Consider the following 22,090-nt stretch of genomic DNA (forward strand, 5'->3'; position numbering starts at 1 on the left):
CCTACTCGACATCTTGCTTTTGATGTTGGTACGAAGGAGATGAAAAGGTTTGAGAAAGTGTTAGTAGGAAAGGTGTTGGACCCCAGTTCTTCATATAATATGCAAATGATTTTTCATTCTGAGGGGTATTTTGCTCTCAAGGTGACTCTGGGTGGCAATATTTGTCTCCTTAAAGAAGATGAAGATGGTGAACTTGAAGCATTAGTAGAAGTAGCGAAAGATTGGCTTGGTCAGTGGTTTTCGGAGGTCAAAAAATGGAAAGAATAATATGTTAATCCAGAGAGATTAACATGGCTGCAGTGTTATGGAATTTCTTGTCATGCTTGGTCCATCCCTTTTTTCATTTTTATTTCTTCCATGGTTGGAAATACATTTGTTGCAATGAGAATACTTCAGATCTTTCTACGTTAGATGTATTAGAAGTAATTCATATTTATTAATTATATTATTTTCTTAGCCCCTAAGTTTGTTAGAGGGTATTTTAGTATTTTATCCTATTCTAGTAACCCTAGTTTTAGCTTATAAATAGGGTGACAATCATTGTAACTTTTATCATGTTTTGTAGTCGTCATTCTCTTAATAGACTATTCATCTTTCATTCTACCTTTGCACCAACAATTGGTATCAGAGCTCCGGTTCGGATTCATTGGGAAACACGGGAAACACGAGTGAACGTGAGGTCTTGTGTGTTTGATTTTGATTCTTAGATTCGTGTTGAATCTTGAACAAAATCTGATCAGAATTTTAATTCTGTGGGTTGGGAAACACTGTGTGAGAAATCTGAGTGTACTGTGCAAGGTAGAAAGATGAACGGAAACGGCAACATGAACACCAAACTTCCAGTATTTGACGGTAAAAACTGGAATCGTTGGATGATCCAAATGCGTGTACTGTTCGGTGCTCAAGATGTTCTAGATCTTGTCACTGATGGTTATGTTCCGGTAGCAGCAGATGCGACGGATGATCAGAAAAACGCGCAGAAGGAAGTAAGGAAGAAGGATCAGAAAGCATTGTTCTTCATTCATCAATGTGTTGATGTAAATGTGTTTGAGAAGATTGCAGATTCAACGACAGCAAAGGCTGCGTGGGACACACTGGTTAGATGTTATGGTGGTGACGCATCAGTGAAGAAGGTGAAGCTTCAGTCCTTGAGAAAGCAATATGAGAATCTCAACATGAAGAATAATGAGAAAGTTTCTGAATACATCTCCAGAGTGATTCTGATCACTAATGAGATAAAAGCGTGTGGAGAAACTCTTTCTGAAGAAACAATCATGGAGAAGGTATTGAGATCCCTTACCTGTCAATTTGATTACATTGTGGTAGCAATAGAACATTCCAAAGATCTGAGCACCATGAGAATTGAAGAGCTGCAGAGCAGTCTAGAAGCGCAAGAGTTGCGTTTAACTGAGAGAACTTCTGAAAGGGAAGTAGAGCAACAGGCTCTGAAAGCAACTTCTGATAGGAGGTATCAGAAGCAGTCAGAAGCCAGGAGAAGATCTGATGGTGGTCAGAAGTCAGAAAGCTCAACCTCTGATAGACAAAAGAATGCTCAGAAGGGAAAAGAGAAGTATGACAAGAAGAAAATCCAATGTTACTGCTGTAAGAAGTTCGGTCATTTTGCTAGAGACTGTTGGTCAAACAAGGAGAGAAAATCAGAAGAAGCAAATATAGCCAGAAGTTCTGATGACGAATCTGTGCTATTGATGGCCTCTGAATCTGATGATATGGATCTGATAGACTGGTGGTATATGGACACTGGTTGTTCAAATCATCTTACTGGAAACAAGAAATGGCTGGTTGACTTTGACTCTGAAAAGAGGACAAAGATCAGATGTGCTGATGACAAATATCTTAATGCAGAAGGTATGGGAAATGTCAGAGTGATTCTGAACAATGGGAAAACAGCATTGATTCAGAACGTGTGGTATGTACCTGGCATCAGAAGCAATCTGATGAGTGTGGGACAATTAATTGAGAAAGGTTTTTCAGTTACCATGAAGGACAATCTTCTGAAGCTGTATGACTGCAATCAGAAGTTGATTATGGAGTCAGAACAGGGAAGGAATAGAACATTCAAGGTGAATGTCAGAACTGCAGACTCAGAATGTCTTAGTGCAACAAGTACTGAGAAGGAGAGTGAGCTGTGGCACAGAAGATTTGGTCATTTGAATTTCAGAAGCTTAAAACATTTGAATTCAAAGAAGTTGGTACATGGAATTCCTGCAATTAAGAAGCCTGAAAAGTCATGCAAAGTTTGCATGGAAGGAAAACAACCACGATTGCCATTTGCGTCAGAAACTGCTCCAAGAGCAAAACATGCCTTGGGAGTTGTACATTCTGATGTGTGTGGTCCATTTCCAGTAGCATCGATTGGAGGGAATAAATACTTTGTGTTATTTGTTGATGAATTCACAAGAATGACATGGGTATCCCTTATTAAGTTTAAACACGAGGTGTTTGATGAATTCAAGAAGTTCAGAATGAAGGCTGAGAATCAGAGTGGTCAGAAGTTGAAGATTCTTAGAACTGACGGTGGAGGTGAGTATAACTCCAAAGAGTTCCAGAAGTTCTGTGAGGAGAATGGAATTGAGCATGAGGTTACTGCTCCTTATACCCCTCAACACAATGGTCTTGCTGAAAGAAGAAACCGCACTTTGCTTGATATGGTGAGAAGCATGCTAAAGGAGAAGAAGCTTCCTCAGAAGCTCTGGGGAGAAGCTGTTGCCATTGCAACGTATGTACTCAACCGATGTCCTACGAAGAAGTTGAAGGAAATAGTTCCAATACAGAAGTGGACTGGAGATAAGCAAAGTGTTAGTCATCTGAAGGTGTTTGGTTCTGTTTGCTATAAACATGTTCCAGAAGCCAGAAGACAGAAGCTGGATGATAGAAGCAAAGTGATGATTCTGATAGGGTACCACAGTACAGGTGCATACAAGCTCTATTGTCCAGAAACCAATAAAATTGAATTCAGCAGAGATGTGATTGTGAAGGAATCAGAAGTTTGGAATTGGGATAAGTCTCAATCTGATTCTGATGTTAGAACTTCTGAAGAAAGGTCAGAGTTAAGAATTTCTGAAGTTGAAGTAGACTCTGACATTGATTCTGATTCTGATAGTGATTCTGACTCTGGAGAAGACTCAGAAGATGAAGGTGACTCTGATGATTCAGACTCTGATGACCCAGACTCTGATGGTAATCCAGATTCTGGTGGCAATTCAGACTCTGGAAATATGCCAGCCCCTGAAGATGGTCAAAGCTCTGGAGGAAGTCAACCATCTGAAGCTAGAAACTCTGAAGCTCAAGACTCTGAACAAGTTCAGAGACCACAAAGAATCAGAAACATCCCCAGAAGATATGCAGAATTTGACATGCTGCAAGACACTGAAGTAGACTCTGAAGGAGAAGTTATTCAGTGTGCCATGTTAGTAGACTCTGAACCCATAAGTACAGAAGAGGCTCTTAAGCAGAAGCTCTGGCTGAAGGCCATGAAAGAAGAACTTGATGCTATAGAGAGAAACAAGACTTGGAAGCTGACAGAACTTCCAAAAGACAAGAAAGCCATCAGCGTCAGATGGGTTTTCAAGCAGAAGTTAAAGCCAGATGGTTCAATTGGCAAACATAAAGCAAGGTTGGTAGCCAGAGGATTTCTACAGAAACCTGGGTTGGATTACTCTGAAGTGTTTGCACCTGTAGCAAGACATGAAACAATCAGAATGGTGATTGCAATAACTGCTAACAGGAATTGGCCTCTGATGCATTTAGATGTAAAATCTGCATTTCTGAACGGTCCATTAGAAGAAGAAGTTTACGTGTCACAACCTCCTGGATTTGTGAAAAAGAATCAGGAAGGGATGGTGTACAGATTATACAAAGCTCTATATGGATTGAAACAAGCGCCCAGAGCTTGGAATCAGAAGATTGATTCATTTTTTAAGAAGCAAGGCTTTCAGAAATGTGAGATGGAGTACGGTGTCTATGTTCAGCATACTTCTGAAGGAAATATGACTCTGGTATGTTTATATGTTGATGATATACTGCTGACTGGAAGTTCTGAACAGGAGATAGCCAAGTTCAAGAAAGTTCTGATGAATGAATTCGAAATGACTGATCTAGGCAAAATGACATACTTTCTAGGGATGGAATTCAGATACTCTGAGAAAGGTATTATTTTGCATCAGCTCAAGTATGAATTAGAACTTCTGAAGAGATTTGAACTGAAGAATTGTAAGATTGCTGTCACACCTTCTGATACAAATCAGAAACTGGATTCTGACTCTGATGGAAAGGATGTGGACGCTACAACCTTCAAACAGTTGGTTGGTTCTCTGAGGTATTTGTGCAATACCAGACCTGATATTTGCTATTCAGTTGGGATGGTTAGTAGGTTCATGAGTAAACCTAAGTGGTCCCATTACCAAGCTGCTGTCAGGATTCTGAGGTATATCAAAGGAACTCTGAAGTATGGAGTATTATTTCCTTCTGGAAGAAATGATGAGTCAGAACTTCTGAGTTATTCAGATTCTGATTGGTGTGGAGACAGAGTTGACAGAAGAAGTACGTCTGGGTACTTATTCAAATTTCTGGGAGGTCCCATTTCTTGGTGTTCCAAGAAGCAACCTGTTGTGGCATTGTCAACTTGTGAAGCTGAATACATTGCAGGTGCTGTTACTGCATGCCAAGCTGTGTGGATTCTGAATCTATTGCAGGATCTGAAGATTAAAGTAAACAAACCTCTGAAGCTGATGATTGACAACAAGTCTGCAATCAATCTTGCCAGAAACCCAGTGTTGCATGGGAGAAGCAAGCACATTGAGACCAAGTATCATTTTCTGAGACATCAAGTTCAGAGGGGAGTGTTAGAAGTTGTACACTGCAGCACTCAGAAACAGTTGGCAGATGTTCTGACGAAAGCTATCAAGACTGATCAATTCCTCAGATTAAGGGATGGAATTGGTGTTACAAGCTTTGATGGAATATGAATTAAGGGATGGTATTAGAAGTAATTCATATTTATTAATTATATTATTTTCTTAGCCCCTAAGTTTGTTAGAGGGTATTTTAGTATTTTATCCTATTCTAGTAACCCTAGTTTTAGCTTATAAATAGGGTGACAATCATTGTAACTTTTATCATGTTTTGTAGCCGTCATTCTCTTAATAGACTATTCATCTTTCATTCTACCTTTGCACCAACAAGATGTTACTAGAAATATGGTAAGGACTTCGTGCGGGATGCTGATTAACGAGGTGTTTAATGTGAGCATTAATAACAGCTCGTTCAAAGTTAGAGTAGTGGAATAAACTCTTGGCCCTTCTACTTGATTGGTGAAGAAAGATGCTTATTCTTCCCTATCGGATTCAGAATTTTGTCATCACTTGAGTGTTCTTCTTGGGAGGATTGAATAGGGGATGATGTTAGTTCTAAGGAAGACGATGTTGTTGTTTCTCGAGTCAAAACGTGTGATGGATCTTTTCAGAAGGATAGTACGGAAAAATGTTTGTTTTTTTTCAACGATGTCATTACGGAGAATATTGATTTAGCTGTTGTGAAGCAATCTGAAGGAGTAGATGTTAATGTACTAGATCAGCCCAGGTGGATTAGATGTTAGAGAAGTGGTTTCCTCCCACATGCTTTTTGGAGATGGTGCAAAGTCAAAGTATGTGGTGGGACCTCTTAAGGGTTTTTCATCTGTTGATGTTTAACCGAGCTAGGTTCAGGCCCCTGGTGTCATTTACGATAATTTGTTTAAGGCCCTAACGACCCAAATGTCTTGTTCCTTAGTGGGTTGAAGGAATAGGTCAAAGAAAAGAAGTGGTAGTGTGGATTATTCATCTCTTAGATCAGTAGACAAGTTAGGGGAGCCTTCAAGTTTCTCTTGGGATTCTTTCCCCCTACTTCTTCTTTACCAGTTAACCCCACCCATGTTGTAGTTGAGAATTCCCATTCTCAGTCTTTCATCCATAGTATTATCAATTCTTTTTCGTCCAAGTGCAGTTGTGGGAAAGATCTTCTTCATCCCCAGTCTTTGTTGCAGAATTCACAGGTCTCTTTGCATGGGGATTCTAATCAAAGGTGTTTTTTTGTCACAGATACTGAGGTCAATCAAGGTAACAAGAGGTTTTCGATGGAAATCGATTCCAAGGTGTCGAAGAAAGTTTGAGAGATCATCTATTCTCATGGAATTTCTGGAGATGGCAGCAAGGAAGTTTACAAGGACGAAATCAGGAAGATGGAGTCAATAAATAAAAAAGGTAAGAACAAAAGGGAGAAAGGGGGAAGAAGATGGGATATGGTGAATTTTAGTTGTTTCATTGAAGAGCTAAACTGCATCGATGTTCCTAGCATATAAGGTCCCTTCACTTAGTTCAGTAGAGTTGGTACGTCTATGAGCATATTAGACAAAAAAATTCTTTCTAAAATTTTTATTGTGGATTGGAAGATTCTTGGTCAGTATGTTGGCAAAAGGGATATCTCCGATCATTGCCCTATTTGGTTAAAAGCGAGCAACGAGGATTGGGGGCCTAAGTCGTTCAAATTCAACAATTGTTGGCTTAAACACAAATACTTTTCTAAGTTATATCGATAAAGAGTGGAAACCTTTCAAGGTCTCAGGAAGAGGTGATTTTGTTTTGAAAGAGAAGCTGAGAATGCTGAAGATCAGTTTGAAAAAGTGGAACATTGAAGTATTCGGTTGGTTAGATTTAAAGGCGGAAGATGCAGTGAAAGAGTTTAATGATCTTAACTTTCAGGTTAGCAATTCTAATGTCACTTACATTGATACTTTGGCTTCTAAGAGGGGATTCGAAACTTCCGAGGTATGGAATCATTTGATCTTAAAGAAGAGTTTGTCAAGGCAGAAATCGAGAGCATTGTGGTTGAAGGAAGGCGACATGAACTCTAGTTTTTTCCGTAAGGTTATGAGAGCCAAATATAGAAGAAATTTTATGTATTTTGTAAACTCACCTGATGAAAGGAAGGAGAAAGTAGATGAGATCAAAAGCTATGTTTGTAATTTTTTTGAGGCTAACTTCCACGAGTAGAATAGGTCTAAACCGGTGCTCAACGGTGTCGAAATGTTACGTCTCACTAATGATGGTAGCAAGTGCCTTGAGGTTATTTTTTTTGGAAGAAGAAGTTAAGATTGCATTGAGGAGTTGTAACGACATTAAGAGCCCAGGGCCTGATGGATTCAGTTTCAGTTTTTTGCAGAGCTGTTGGGAGATAGTAAAGAAGGATGTCGTTCATTTTGTTATGGATTTCTACTCTAATTCTACTTTGTCCAAGGTTGTAATGACTTCATTCATCACGCTTATCCCTAAGATCAACAACCCACATAATTTTTGGTTAACTATAGACCAATCTGTTTGGTCATTTGTTTTCAAAAGATTTTATCTAAGATCTTCGCTTATCGTTTGAAGAAGGTCATAAGGAGTATCATTTTAGATGAGGAAACAATTTTTGTTCTTAGCAGGAGTATATTAGATGATGTTATGGTGGTCAACGAGATTTTGGACCTTGCTAAATATTCAGAAAAAGAGTGTATGGTTTTGAAGATTGATTTTGAAAGAGCTTAGGATTGCGTTAGCTGGGATTTCTTAAGGTATTTGCTGAACAAGCCGAACTTTGGTGATAGGTGGAAAGTGTGGATGAAGGCTCTAGTTTTCTAAGGCACCATGTCAGTTCTTATCAATGGTTGTGCAACTAAGGATTTTATGGTGGTTAAAGGGTTGAGGCAATGAGATCCATTGTCTCCCTTCCTTTTCATCATTGTAATGGAAGGTCTTACTAGGTTAATGACGAACACGGTGGAATCAAGCTTGTTCAACGGGTTCAAGGTGAATGAAGAGGTCTCTTATAGTGTTGTGTAGTTCACGGATGACAACCTTTTTATCGGAGATAGCAATTGGGCTAATATTTGTTGCATCAAGGCCTTACTCAGAGGTTTCAAAATGGTATAAGGTTTAAGGATTTTTTTCTCGAAAGCAGTATAGGTGGAGGAATGCACAGATGTGGAAATTCGTTGTCGACGACTTAAGAAGATAGCAGTTAGGAGAATGAGGAATTTGTCAGTAGGGGGTAGAGTGGTGTTAATCAACTAAATGTTGAATGCAATGCCTATTTTTACTATGTCGTTTTACAATGCCCTTGTGATTATTTCTAATTGCATGCTTTCCTATATTAGCTTCGATAGATGGATGAGGAAGGAGATAGAAAACGCTTTGGGGAACATCATTTGGGCAACTACTATGTGGTTTTTGTGCATCGGTAGAAACAATATTATTTTTAGAGGAAAGCCTTTTATAATTGAGGATGCTATCAATTCTATTAAATTTCTTTCGTGGAGATGGTTGTGTTTAGAATCTAGCTCAACTTATTCTTGTATTTTTTATGATTGATATATTCCTCCTATTAATTGTTTAAAGCGGGTGGAATATTTCCGTTTTATCTTTTTGTAAGGATGTTGAGTACCCCTTGTACTCTTATAATTCCATTGCCTATCAAAAAATAATTTCTATATAAAAAACAAAGAGAAAGAAAAAGGCATAAAGAAAATTAATGGCTTCCATTGTAAAGATAACCACCACTTGGTCTCACAATCCTAACAGATTTATTTTCTCCTTATAACAAAGGAATAACTAGTCGTTAAAATTCGCCTCACATTTGATACACATCGTAGCTAATTCAACATTCATTTCATGTTTCCAAGTGGATTAAAAGAAAAACTTGAGAAATTTTTAAGGGTTCAGATTTCTACATGAAAGATTGTGGTTGCAAGAGTTCCAGAGATAGAGAATCATCATCTTTGCACAAATAAAACTTATATTTCATTTGTAATTTATGTATTATTCTTTTAACTCTTTATCTATCATTAATTCTATTATGAGTAACTAAATCTTTCTTTGATTAGACCTTTAAATTAAATTATTTTGAATCGCTTGAACCAAGTAGTTTATTTATACTAATATATAGTTTTGACTATCTGTATTATTCATTGACTTTATGTTTAGTATTTGTTTATACTAATTTATAATTTTGACTATCTGTATTATTCATTGACTTTATGTTTAGTATTTGTTATATTGAATGTAGGAATTGAAAATTGGGAAGGGAAGAGAGGAGATAGCTTAAGAGAAAGGGAAGATATAATGGAAATAATTGAAGAATTTCAATCGGGATGATTTTGAAATGTTTTGAGGTGTTAGTCTAAAAATTTATATTGAAAGATGGTTTTAGAAGGTTTTGGAGGTGTTATTCTAGAAATTTTAGTCTAGTATTTTTAACATGAACTAGTTAAAATCCGTTCCGTAACGCACGCGTCAATTAATTACTAATAAAATCTAACAATTCAATATCCAAAATAATATTTTATAAATCTATAGATAGATAGATAGGAGATATGAAAGTTTAGAATAATTTTTATTTTAAATTGTCTCTTAAATAATATTTTAATTTTTTCTACCAAAATTATCTTATTTCAAATAAAAAAATTAAAATAAAGATAACTTCTCACAATTTATATAATATTTTTCTTTCCTAATTTATTCACCAAGTTTATTATACAAATAATTTAAATTAAAATCAAAATTAATAAAAAAAATCGTTGATATTTTTGACGCACGTGTTCATTAAAAAAACAGATAAACAGACACGAGAGTGTCTGTTTAGACGCAAATGTATTATAAAAAATAATTGTAATTTTTCAAAAATAAAATAAAATAATAATCATAATTAATACAATCTAAATTTCTAATAAATTAAATGAATCATAATTAATACAACTGAAAGTGACTCTCAATATATACATAGTTGTGAGCATCAACTTCAGGTTGAGAATTGAAGTTCCTTAAACCAAAAAAATAATCAATGAATGTTGAGACATTGCACAGCAACCTCTTAGAAAAATCTGCAATTTAGTATAATACACAATTCCATAAATAATAAGACCATCAAAAGAAAAACAAATTTTATTGATAAAGTTTATATTCATTTCATTTTCTTATTCAAATTATTATTGTGGAGAATTTTATTAGTAAAACTTATATTTATTTAATTTTCTTATTCAATATTATCATTGTAGAAAATTTTCTTAGTGCGCTTATACTTATTTCATTCCCTTATTCAAAATTATTATGTCAAAATTATTATATCAAATTACATAATTTGTATTGCATGTCAAGTTAGTTTAGTACAAAAGATAGACATGGCAATATATTCAAATTTGTTTTTTATTTCATTTTGAATATAGATATAGAATATATTGTATTGTATGTATCATTTGATAATTCAATGAATTATATTTTGATCAAATGTAATTTAGAAAATAAAGGAATATCAAGTATATTTAGAAGAGTTAGATCTCAACAATAGGTCTTCCTATATCCATTTCTTTTTAGAGAGTATATTTATGGACTTGTTTATAGTCATAATTTTAATAGATTTTTTTTTATGGAAAATATAGGTTATGATAATAAATATAGTTTATTAATGGTAAAACGGTTAATTACTCGAATGTATAACATAATCATTTAATCATTTCGATTAATGATTCTAATAAAAACTCAGTTTGAGGATGTAAATAGAATTTTGATTCTCAAATAATATCATAGGGTTTTACCATCGTTGTTGAAGTTCTATTTTTCCGACAATTAAGCTCTTCTTTAGATGAGGCAGAAATCCTCAAATCTTATAAAAAATTTGAGATCAATTCATTCCATTTTTCCCTTTTTAAAAGATAAATTTACATATTTAAATTATGTGTCCGATATACGAATACTAAGTGAAAGATTCCCCTTTTTTTCATTTATTACCATTCTTTCCTTATAACTTTTGTAATTGGAATAGTTTTATTATTAGAAAAAAATTGATTTCTACTTTTTCAAAAAGTAATCCAAGATTATTCTTATTCCTCCATAATTTTTATGTATGTGAACATCGATATATTTTCGTTTTTCTACGTAATCAATCCTCTCATCTACGATTAAAATCTTTTAGCGATTTTTTGTTATTGCAAAAATAGAGCATCTTGTAAAAGTTTTTGCTAAATATTTGTCCTATACTGTACATTCTTCAAGGATCCTAACATTCATTATGTTCGAGATCAAGGAAAATGCATTATGGCTTCAAAGAATGCTTATTTTTGATGAATAAATGGAAACACTATTTTATTCATTTATGACAATGTTTTTATTTTATTTTATGTTTGGGCTCATCCAAGAATTATCGATATAAACCCATTATTCGAACATTCATTTCAGCTTTTAGACTATTTTTCAAATGTGCGACTAAATCGTTCAGTGCTACGTAGTCAAATCCTACAAAATACATTTCTAATCAAAATTGTTATCAAAAAATTGGATATAATAGTTACAATTATTTCTCTAATTAGATCATTGGCTAAAGCGAAATTTTGTAATGTATTAAGGGAGTCCATTAGTAAGTCGAGTTGGGTCAATTCATCCGATTTTGATATTATTGATCGATTTTCTCGAATATTCAGAAAACTTTCTCATTATTATAATGGATCCTCAAAAAAAAAAAATTGTATCGAATAAAATATATAATTCGGCTTTCTTGTATTAAAATTTTGGCTTCTAAATACAAAACTACTATCCGCACTTTTTTGAAAAGTTCGGGTTCAGAAAAATTATTGCAATAATTCTTTACAGAGGAAGAAAATACTTTTTCTTTGACTTTTCCAAGAGATTCCTCTGCAAGGTTACATAGAAATCGAATTTGGTATTTGGATATTCTTTTCAATAACAATATGGTCCATGATGAATGATTGATTATGTTATGATACTTAAATGTTAAATGGCTATTTCTATATATAAAGGATTATGAAATGTTCAGAGTTGAGTTTCAAAATTTCAAATTCCTTTTATGGAGAAGTAACTCAAGTTTATATTCTATGCATGGCTTGGGGAGAGATTTTTTTATTGTTTTATTTGATTAAACAAAGAATTTTCTACTCCATCTGACTAGTTCTGGGTTCGAGTCTTGGACAACTCATTATAATTAATAGATAAATTATAAATTATTATTAATAATGCGAAATAATTAATATGGCGAAGTAATATTTAGAGAATATAGAAAAAAAATTGAACGGATGGTGAAATGAGGTAAAAAAATAAAATTTGTCTGAGCCTAGACCAATAACAGGATAAAGTGGATATTGGTAATGGTTGACACCCCTATACAAGTCATGTTATATTGGTTTATAACAAGCCCTTAATTCTATAGCTATAGAGAATTCGTGTGCTTGGGACTCCATGATAATCCAATTTAAATAAACCCAATGATTTTACTGTTGAATTGTAATTTCTTGTATCGAAGCAGGTTGCTCGACAGAGTAAGGAAGTGTCAAACCACCTATGCTTATTTTAGTAGTGTTAGCTATTTTGGACTTTTATAGTTTTGGGTTTTGACTTGAGGTCCAAGTTAACCTAAATCTATAAATAGATGGAGTAACCCTTATTTTGTAATATAGGTGAATAGAGTATTCACAACACTTGTAATTCACAGTATTTTGTAGTTGCAAAGTGAATAAGAAGTTTTCCACAGTTTGTGGGCAGAGAGAAACTCTGCAGAATTTTATTACTCTTCTCCTTCATCGTTCTTTACTTTCTTTCTTTCTCCATTGGTCTTCTCTTTTTGTTGTTATTGTGTGGGTAGTTACAATCTTGTTTATCAAGATTGATTGAAATTCTCCATAGGTTTTGGGGGATTTCCAACATCTGGTATCAAGAGCTCCGGTTTAATCGATTTGTGGGAAGAAAATCACCATGGCAATGAATCATCCAAACGAGCATTTTCCAGTAAATCTTCCGATTCTCAAGAACAACAATTATGAGAAATGGAGCAAGCAGATAAATGTTGTGTTTTGTTATCAAGATCTTTGGGATCTTGTGAAGGAAGGAGTATCAACGCTTGTAGAAGCCGCGACGGATCAAGAAAAGGTTACACATAATGAATTGAAGAAGAAAGATTATAAAGCTCTCTTTATAATCCATCAATATGTTGATGCAGATAACTTTGAAAAGGTTAGTGATGCAGAGTCGGCGAAAGAAGCATGGGAAATTCTAGAGAAATCGTTTGGAGGCGCGGCGAAGGTGAAAGAGGCGAGGTTACAAACTCACAAAAGAACGTATGAATTACTTCAGATGGAAGACAATGAAAGCATAACCGATTTCTTCACCAAGGTTACGAAACTGGTGAATCAAATCAAGGTATGTGGAGAAGTGTTAACATCAAGATCTGTTGTTGGAAAGATCTTGAGGTCGTTGGCTCCAAAGTTCGATCACGTGGTAGTAGCCAAAGAAGAGTCGAAAGATTTATCAAAATTGACAAACGAAGAGCTTCAAGGGACGCTTGAATATCATGAACAAAGAATGGATGAAAGAGTTGCAGGAAAGTCGAAGAGTGATATGGCTTTGCAGGCTCAATCAACAAAAGAAAGAAAAGGCAAAGGAAGCTGGAATGGCAACAAAGGCAGAAGAGGCCACAATAATTCGACTAGTCGAAATCAGCAAGAATGAACCTGGTCGAATCAAAGAAAACCCTGGAACCAAGGCAACCAAAGAGGTGGTGTTGTAGGTAGAGGAAGAGGTGGTGATCAAAAGCCATACAAGAGTCACATTCAGTGTTACAATTGTCAAAGATATGGTCACTATTCTAGTGATTGTCCAGAAAAGCAGAAGAATCAAGAAACTTATGCAAAGCTGGCAAAACATGAAGAAGAAGAGACGTTGTTGATGGTTACAACAAGAGAAGAAGAGAGATTCAAGGACCAGTGGTACTTGGACTCAGGATGCTCATCACACATGTCTAGAAGAAAAGATTGTTTTGTCAACATAAAGCCCTCAATGAAGAACATGGTGAAATTTGCAAATGACAACACTCTAGCAGCTGAAGGTGTTGGTGATGTTCTGATTATGAGGAAAGATGGCAAGAGGTCGGTAATTTCAAATGTGTTGTACATACCAGGTATGAAGAGTAATTTGCTTAGCATATGGCAGTTGGTCGAAAAGAACTACAACGCGTCAATTGAAGACAAGATGATGAGAGTTCTCCACTCAAATGGAAGGTTGATCTTGAAGGCTCCAATGTCTCATAATAGAACCTTCAAGATTGAACTAAATGTGATGGAGCATAAGTGCCTTGCAACAGCAGCCAGTAGAGATGAATGGATATGGCATTACAGACTTGGCAATCTCAATTTCAAAGACATCAGAGATTTGAAGAGAAGAAATATGATTTCAGGATTACCAGAAATCGACATTCTAAACGAAGTGTGTGAAGAATGTGTGCAGGCGAAGCAACATAAGAACAACTTTAGTAAGGATGCAGGAAGCAGGTCGAAGGAAGTTCTTGAAGTCATATACTCTGATGTATGTGGTCCTCTCCAGGTGGATTCGATTGGAGGTAACAAATACTTTGTTATATTCATAGATGATTTCAGTCGAAAACTGTGGTCTTACCCGATCCAGAAGAAAAGTGAAGGGATCGAGGTATTTTCCAAGTTTAAATCTATGATCTAAAGACAGAGTGGTCGAAAGATCAAGATTTTGAGAAATGATGGTGGTGGAGAATATGTTTCGAAAGACTTCAATGCATTATGCGTGAAAGAAGGGATTGTGCATGAGGTGGTGCCACCCTACACTCCACAGCAGAATGGAGTCGCATAAAGGAAGAATAGAACCATTATGAATATGGTTAGAAGTATGCTGAAAGGCAAGCATCTACCCAAAGAATTGTGGGGAGAAGCTGTGTCGACTGCGACATATATCCTGAACAGATGTCCGACGAAGAAACTAGAAGTAATCACGCTAGAAGAATGTTGGTCTGGTGTCAAACCTAGCTTAAGTCATATGAGGGTGTTTGGATCTATAACACATAGACATGTTCCAGATCAGTTGAGAAGAAAACTTGATGACAAGTCCAGTCAGATGATCCTGATAGGATATCATTCGACTGGAGGATACAAGTTGTTCGACCCAGTGAATAAGCAAGTAGTGATCAGCAGGGACATGATCATAGATGATCTTAAGGAGTGGGATTGGACTAAGAATGTCAAGAAAGATTCAATGAGAATCTTTTGTGACGAACCAACTAGTGAAGTCGAAAGAGAAGTTCGACATGAAGAAGTCAGAGGTGAAGCAAGCACAAGCAGACCTTAAAGAATAAGACACATGCATGCAAGGTTGCAAGAATGTGTAATTACATCAGATGATATGGTCGATGAAGAAGGTGAGCTGGTACATTATGCTTTCTACGCAGATGTCGAACCTGCCAATGCAGCTGAGGCATTGAAAGATTCGAAGTGGATGAAAGCAATGGACAAAGAGCTAAAGTCAATCGAAGTCAAGAATACTTGGTCACTTGTCTAATTGCCCCTAAACAAGAAGGAAATCGATGTGAAGTGGGTATACAAGGTAAAGTAGAATCCCAAAGGAGAAGTGACTCGACACAAGGCGAGACTTGTGGCGAAAGGATTTCTTCAGAAAGAAGGAATCGACTTCGATGAAGTTTTTGCACCTGTTGCTAGGATCGAAACAATCAGGTTGGTTGTTGGTCTAGCAAACATGAACAACTGGCAGATGTGCCAGATGAACGTGAAATGTGCATTCCTTAATGGCCCCTTAGAAGAAGAAGTTTATGTTGCACAACCAGCTGGGTTTGTGAAACATGGCGAGGAAAGAAAGGTGTACAAGCTGCATAAAGCCCTGTACAGACTTAAACAAGCTCCAAGAGCTTGGAACAAGAAGATAGATGTCTTTCTAAGGGAGAATAAATTTGTAAAGTGCAAATCTGAACATGGAGTATATGTAAGAAGAAGCAAGAATGAACTGCTTATACTATGCCTCTATGTCGATGACCTGTTGATAACAGGTAGCTGCAAGAAGGAGATTGAAGACTTCAAAGGTGATCTCAACAAGGAATTCGAAATGTCAGATCTCGGTGACATTTTATATTTCCTTGGCATCTAATTCTACAAGAGTGGTAGAGGTTTGATGATGCATCAAAGAAGGTATGCAGGCGAAATTCTCAAGAGATTTGAGATGCAAGATTGCAACCCAACTTCTACTCCAGCTGAGCCTAGATTACAATTGTCGAAAGACTCGGATGAAGATGATGTCGGCCCAACCCAATATAGAAGACTTATTGGGTCACTTCGATACCTTTGTCATACAAGACCTGACTTAGCATACAGTATAGATATGGTGATTAGGTTCATGCAGAAGCCAAAGGTATCACATCTAGCAGCAGCGAAGAGGATACTAAGGTATCTGAAAGGAACTCTCAACTATGGCATTTTGTTTCCTGCAGCTGATGAAGGAAAATAATGCAAATTAGTAGGATATACCGACTCAAGTTGGTGTAGTGATGCTGAGGATCGAAAATCCACAACTGGCTATGTGTTTATGCTAGGTGGTGCACCAGTTGCTTGGAGTTCGAGAAAAGAGCCAGTAGTGGCATTATCATCATGGGAAACATAATACATAGTTGCTTCTCTTTGTGCATGTGAAACAACATGGATGGTGAATCTGGTCGAAGAGATAACAGCGAAGAGTCATGGAGCAATTACCATGAAGATCGATAATATGTCAGCTATCAATCTGACGAAGAATCCGATAGCATATGGTCGAAGCAAGCACATCGAGATGAGGTTCCATTATCTTCGAGAGCTGGTAGCAGATGGGAAGATGAACGTGGAACACTGCAGAACTGAGAATCAGATTGCAGACATCATGACAAAGGGAGTGCAGGTCGAAGTGTTCAGAAGACTAAGAGCTATGATGAATGTAGATAGCTTAGACACAATGAATTAGGTGGTGTGTTGAATTGTAATTCCTTGTGTCGAAGCAGGTTGCTCGACAGAGTAAGGAAGTGTCGAACCACCTATGCCTATTTTAGTAGTGTTAACTATTTTGGGCTTTTAAAGTTTTGGGCTTTTAAAGTTTTGGGCTTTGACTTGAGGTCCAAGTTAACCTAAATCTATAAATAGAGGTAGTAACCCTTATTTTGTAATATAGGTGAATAGAGTATTCACAACACTTGTAACTCACAGTATTTTGTAGTTGCAAAGTGAATAAGAAGTTTTCCACAGTTTGTGGGCAGAGAGAAACTCTGCAAAATTTTATTACTCTTCTCCTTCATCGTTCTTTACTTTATTTCTTTCTCCATTGGTCTTCTCTTTTTGTTGTTATTGTGTGGGTAGTTACAATTTTGTTCATCAAGATTGATTGAAATTCTCCATAGGTTTTGGGGGATTTCCAACATTTACCCTGATTGTAATTTTAGAGAGACACGATAGCGAAAACCTATGGGGTCACTTATGTAACTGGATAACCAACATTGAAAATCGTCTTTACATTGGATGACTCAGTGTTTTGATGATCCCTACCTTATTGACTGTTAGATACCCAAAAGTGCTTATTTGAGATATCAAATATGGGCATCTTTCACTCCGTTTCCTTGCTAAAGTGTTCGAAACAACCTTTGTTTTTGATGAATTGCAATACAATGATAAACGATCTTGGTACCTTTGATTTGTGTGTTATTGTGCAGGAATTAGACATGAAATAATAGAAAATGAAGCCACAAGAAAGTTGGCAAAGGGACCAAAGAAAAAATGCATTCATCAGCTTGCTCGCTAGGAGAGGGCTCGCTAGGCGAGCGCCCAGCGAGAACCCAGCGAAAAGCTCCAGTATTTTACAGTGGCAAACATCAACAAACTCGCTAGGCGAGCTGCCAGCGAGGTGTGTAGCGAACACGTCCAGACTTGGTGAAAAGCGCAACCAGCACTCACTCGCTAGGCGAGCCATTAGCGAGCTCCCAGCGAGCATTCCAGTAGCAAAACCTCTCAAGCTCGCTGGAGCGAAGGTTGAAGTGTGGGCTTCGCCTAGCGAAGGTTTTGTTCGCCTAGCGAACATGCCAGTCTGGCAAAGGTTACTTCTCTGGGCGCAGGTGCCTCAGGTGCCTATTTAGGGGCTCGCTAGGCGAGCCATTCTGCTCGCCTAGCGAGCATGACAGCTCAGTAGCAGCTCTATAAGTAGCAAGGGCTACTTTTTGGAGCCAGACTTTTGCACCTCCATACTTTTGTACTTTTTAGATATTTTCCAGCATTGCTCTTGGGATCTTTTGTGACCTAGAAATCATTTCTCTTCATCTCTTAACAATCTTTCACAAAAAGAAGGTGGATTCCCATCCAATCTCGATTATTCGACTCGGATGTTGATCAACCTTCTTTCGAAACTTGTTGACCAAGCTACCATGAAAATGAGTAGCTAAGTCCTTCATTTTGTCAAGGTTAGATGTAGATGATCATTAGCTTTGTGTGTAAATGGGATGATCTTCATTTGTAAACTCTTTAATGGTGAATATATGGTGAAAACTTTGTTCTTATTCAAAACTCTTTGTGTTGGTTTATGATCGAGAGATGTTTACCAACTCTTAACCTAGGTTTTCATCCAATCTTGTTTATTAGCTAGAGATAGTAATGAATGATTTTGTTCACCATAAGGTTGAACCAAAAAGTTGTCATTTTGATAGATTGTGTTAGAGATAAACAATGGATCAAAATGGGAAAACTCACAATGTGTGTTAGAGATAAACACATTGGGAGGACTTTGTGAAATAGTTTATCATCTAAAGGAGTTTATAAGTTTTGTTGGTCGAACATATACATGCAAAGTGATCGTCGAACCCTAACTTTGGCAATATTTCTCAAATATTAAAACCAAAACTTTTACCGCATTTTATTACACTTTTATGCAAGATACCGTGACAAATACCAAAACCCCATTGTTACCTTAAGCTAAGAATTAAAACAACTGTTGAAAGGCGGTGATATCTCACAATCCCTGTGGAGACGATAACAAAAACCCGACACTTAAAATTACATTCAACATTGACCATAACTTATGTATTTATTATCGCTTTCATTGTTGCCCATCCAGTAGATATTGATGGTATTCGTGAGCATTTTTCTGGATATCTACTTTACGGAAATAATATTATTTATGATGTCATTATTCCTACTTCTGCGGCTACCGGTTTGCACTTTTACCCGATATGGAAAACTACATTCGTTGATGAATGGTTATACAATGGCTGTCCTTATGAACTAATTTTTTTACACGTACTTGGTGTAGCTTGCTACATGGGTCGTGAGTGAGAACTTAGTTTTTGTCTGCGTATGCGCCCTTGGATTGCTATTGCATATTCTACTCCCGTTGTAGCTGCTATTGTAGTTTTCTTGATATACTCAATTGGTCAATAAAGCTTTTCAGATGGTATGCCTCTAGGAATCTATGGTACTTTCAACTTTATGATTGTATTTCAAGTTGAGCATAATAGTCTTATGCACCCATTTCACATGTTAGATGTAGCTGATGTATTCGGCGGCTCGCTATTCAGTGTTATGCACGGTTCCTTAGTAACTTCTAGTTTGATCAGGGAAACCCAGAAAATGAATATGCTAATGAAGGTTACATATTCGGCCCCGAGGAAGCAACCTATAATATTGTGAAATTCTAGTATCAAATATGAGATGTCGAAGGTAGTGTCACGACACTAATATCTGAGTAATGCAGACAGAATAAAGATAAAGAATAGTAAAGCAAGATACACAAGCAATTGTTAACCCAGTTCGGTCCAACGCACCTACATCTGGGGGCTACCAAGCCAGGAAGGAAATTCACTAAAATAGAATTAGTTCAAAGACTCTCCGTACACTTCACCAAGTTATAGTCTTTCTCACGTAATCTTTACCCGTGCAATTTCTACCTAAGCACTCTTAGATATGAGAACCCACTCACTTCCCTACAATCACACCTGTGATTTTAAACAACAATCCCTTGAGAAAAGAAAATACTTTTCAATAACACACTCTTGATTTTACTTCACAGTTTCAATCAAGAAGACACACTCTTGATCTTGCTTCACAGCTTTTGATCAAGAAGACACACACTTGATCTTGCTTCACAACTTTGATCAAGTAGACACACACACTCTTGCTTAACAGCTTTAGAGTGACAAACTACAACCACAAATCAGTTCAATTCAATCATCAAAAGATGACTTGAATGGCTTACAAGTCTCACGACTAAACAGACACAAACCCTAGCTCTCTCTCTATATTTCGCTCAGTATTGGTTGTGTTGAAAAACAGGTTTTCTAAGTCCCTTTTTATAGAAGCTTTCAGCTGGGCTTGGACATCTTGAAAACCCTAAATCTATTTTCCAATCAAATCTTTTTATAACAACTGGTTAGATCTCCTTGGAAAATAAGTAAATCAGGTTGTAATCCATGATTGAATGCGCCAGCTAAGCAGATCTTCAATCATACATAGATTGCCATTAATTGTGCAATCACAAAACACCAGACATTCACACTGAATGTTCTGTGTACAGGATGTCATGACATCGGGTCTGACATCCTGGAAAAATCCTGCATAATCCAATAATTCCTTTTATAACTTCCAGCAGGTACAACCATATCAGATGCCATAACCTTGTGTATGACATCTTGAAACAATCCTGCATGAACATGTCTTTCATTTAAGCTCCAGCAGGTACATCCAATATCAGAAGCCATGGCATTGTATATGGCATTCTGAAACAATCCTGCATGAACATGTTCTTGACCTCCAGCAGGTACATAGGATATCTTATGTTAAGACATCACACATAACATCCTGTGAACTCTCTTTGTTTTACCAAAATTGTTGCCAACACTTAGAATCAACATATTGTATCTGCTCAAGGTTATTTTTGCTGATTGATCTTCTAATATGCTAGTTTCAATCTGCTAATGAAGGTTACATATTCGGTCAAGAGGAAACAACTTATAATATTGTAGTTGCTCACAGTTATTTTGGCCGATTGATCTTCTAATATGCTAGTTTCAACAATTCTCTCTCTTTACATTTCTTTCTAGTTGCTTGGCCTGTAGTAGGTATCTGGTTTACCGCGTTAGGTATCAGCACTATAGATTTCAATTTAAATGGTTTCAATTTTAATCAATCTGTAATTGATAGTCAAGGTAGTGTAAAAAATACATGGGATGATATTATTAATCGTGCTAACCTTGGTATTGAAGTTATGTATGAAGGTAATGCTCATAATTTCCCTCTAGACCTAGCTGCGGTTGAGGCGCCATCTATAAATGAATAATATTTTGGTTTAATGGTTTGTGTTTTTGAAAGTAAAGGAGTAATATCAATATTGTGGATATTACTCTCTTACTTTTTGTTAGTATTCTCTTTCATTATACGTATGCAGAAATAAATATTTTCTTATTTTCTAATATTTTAGAATATTCATAAGAACTTAGAAGATTAGAAGAAAAGAATAACGACAAGGTGCAAAAAGAAGTTCTGCAATTTAGACATAGGTATAGGGCAGATGTAGTCAGGTTGATCAAGGCAGCCGATTATGAATCCACAATGCGCGGGTTTAGTTCCCGTCGTTCGCCCATGAATCTCGTCAAATAAAAAAGAGAAAATAATTTATACTTCTGTTGCTGCTGCTACAACAACTTTCAAGATTTACCTGAAGCTTTTGAGATGAGACATTCATAAACAATTCTACCATAATTCTTAACGGATAACCCCAATTTAGGTGGAATGTTGTAGTATAGTACCGTAGATTATTTGATCATATTTATATTTATAGACTTTGATGAGCAAATGAAGATAAATGCATCGTGCAGGTGAAAAACTGTACATATAGTTTCTATATGCCAATTGCTTAAAAATAGTCTGTTTATTTTGTAGCTGTGATTAAGTCTTTTGACAGTCCAGGTTTTGACCCATGAATGTGGTTGCATACTGTGTTTGGTATCTGTAGTCATAATCCAATGTGATTACAACCACAACCGTTATCATCACAATCGCAATCAAAATGTTAATGATGTTGTGGTTATTGTTTTGTTTAACAAAATATTATACAAGTACATTTACAATTAATTAATGTCAAATGTTGAAAGTAGCTGTAGTAATTTGTTCATACATAATTGGAAGACTATGCAAGCCATACAAACACTTTATAAAGTTTTGTGAATTTCTTAATAACAGTGCATA

At 36.3% G+C, this 22,090-nt stretch overlaps 2 pseudogenes; both read left to right on the forward strand.

Moving 5' to 3' along the window:
* Nucleotides 1–6,653: 6,653 nt before the first annotated feature.
* On the forward strand, nucleotides 6,654–11,788 carry LOC127095388 (maturase K-like; annotated as a pseudogene).
* Nucleotides 11,789–16,223: 4,435 nt separating this feature from the next.
* Nucleotides 16,224–21,182, forward strand: LOC127095389 (photosystem II protein D1-like; annotated as a pseudogene).
* Nucleotides 21,183–22,090: the final 908 nt, after the last annotated feature.

The sequence above is a fragment of the Lathyrus oleraceus genome, chromosome 6 (assembly GCF_024323335.1).
Source record: "Lathyrus oleraceus cultivar Zhongwan6 chromosome 6, CAAS_Psat_ZW6_1.0, whole genome shotgun sequence".
In the NCBI taxonomy this organism is placed as follows: Eukaryota; Viridiplantae; Streptophyta; class Magnoliopsida; order Fabales; family Fabaceae; genus Lathyrus; species Lathyrus oleraceus.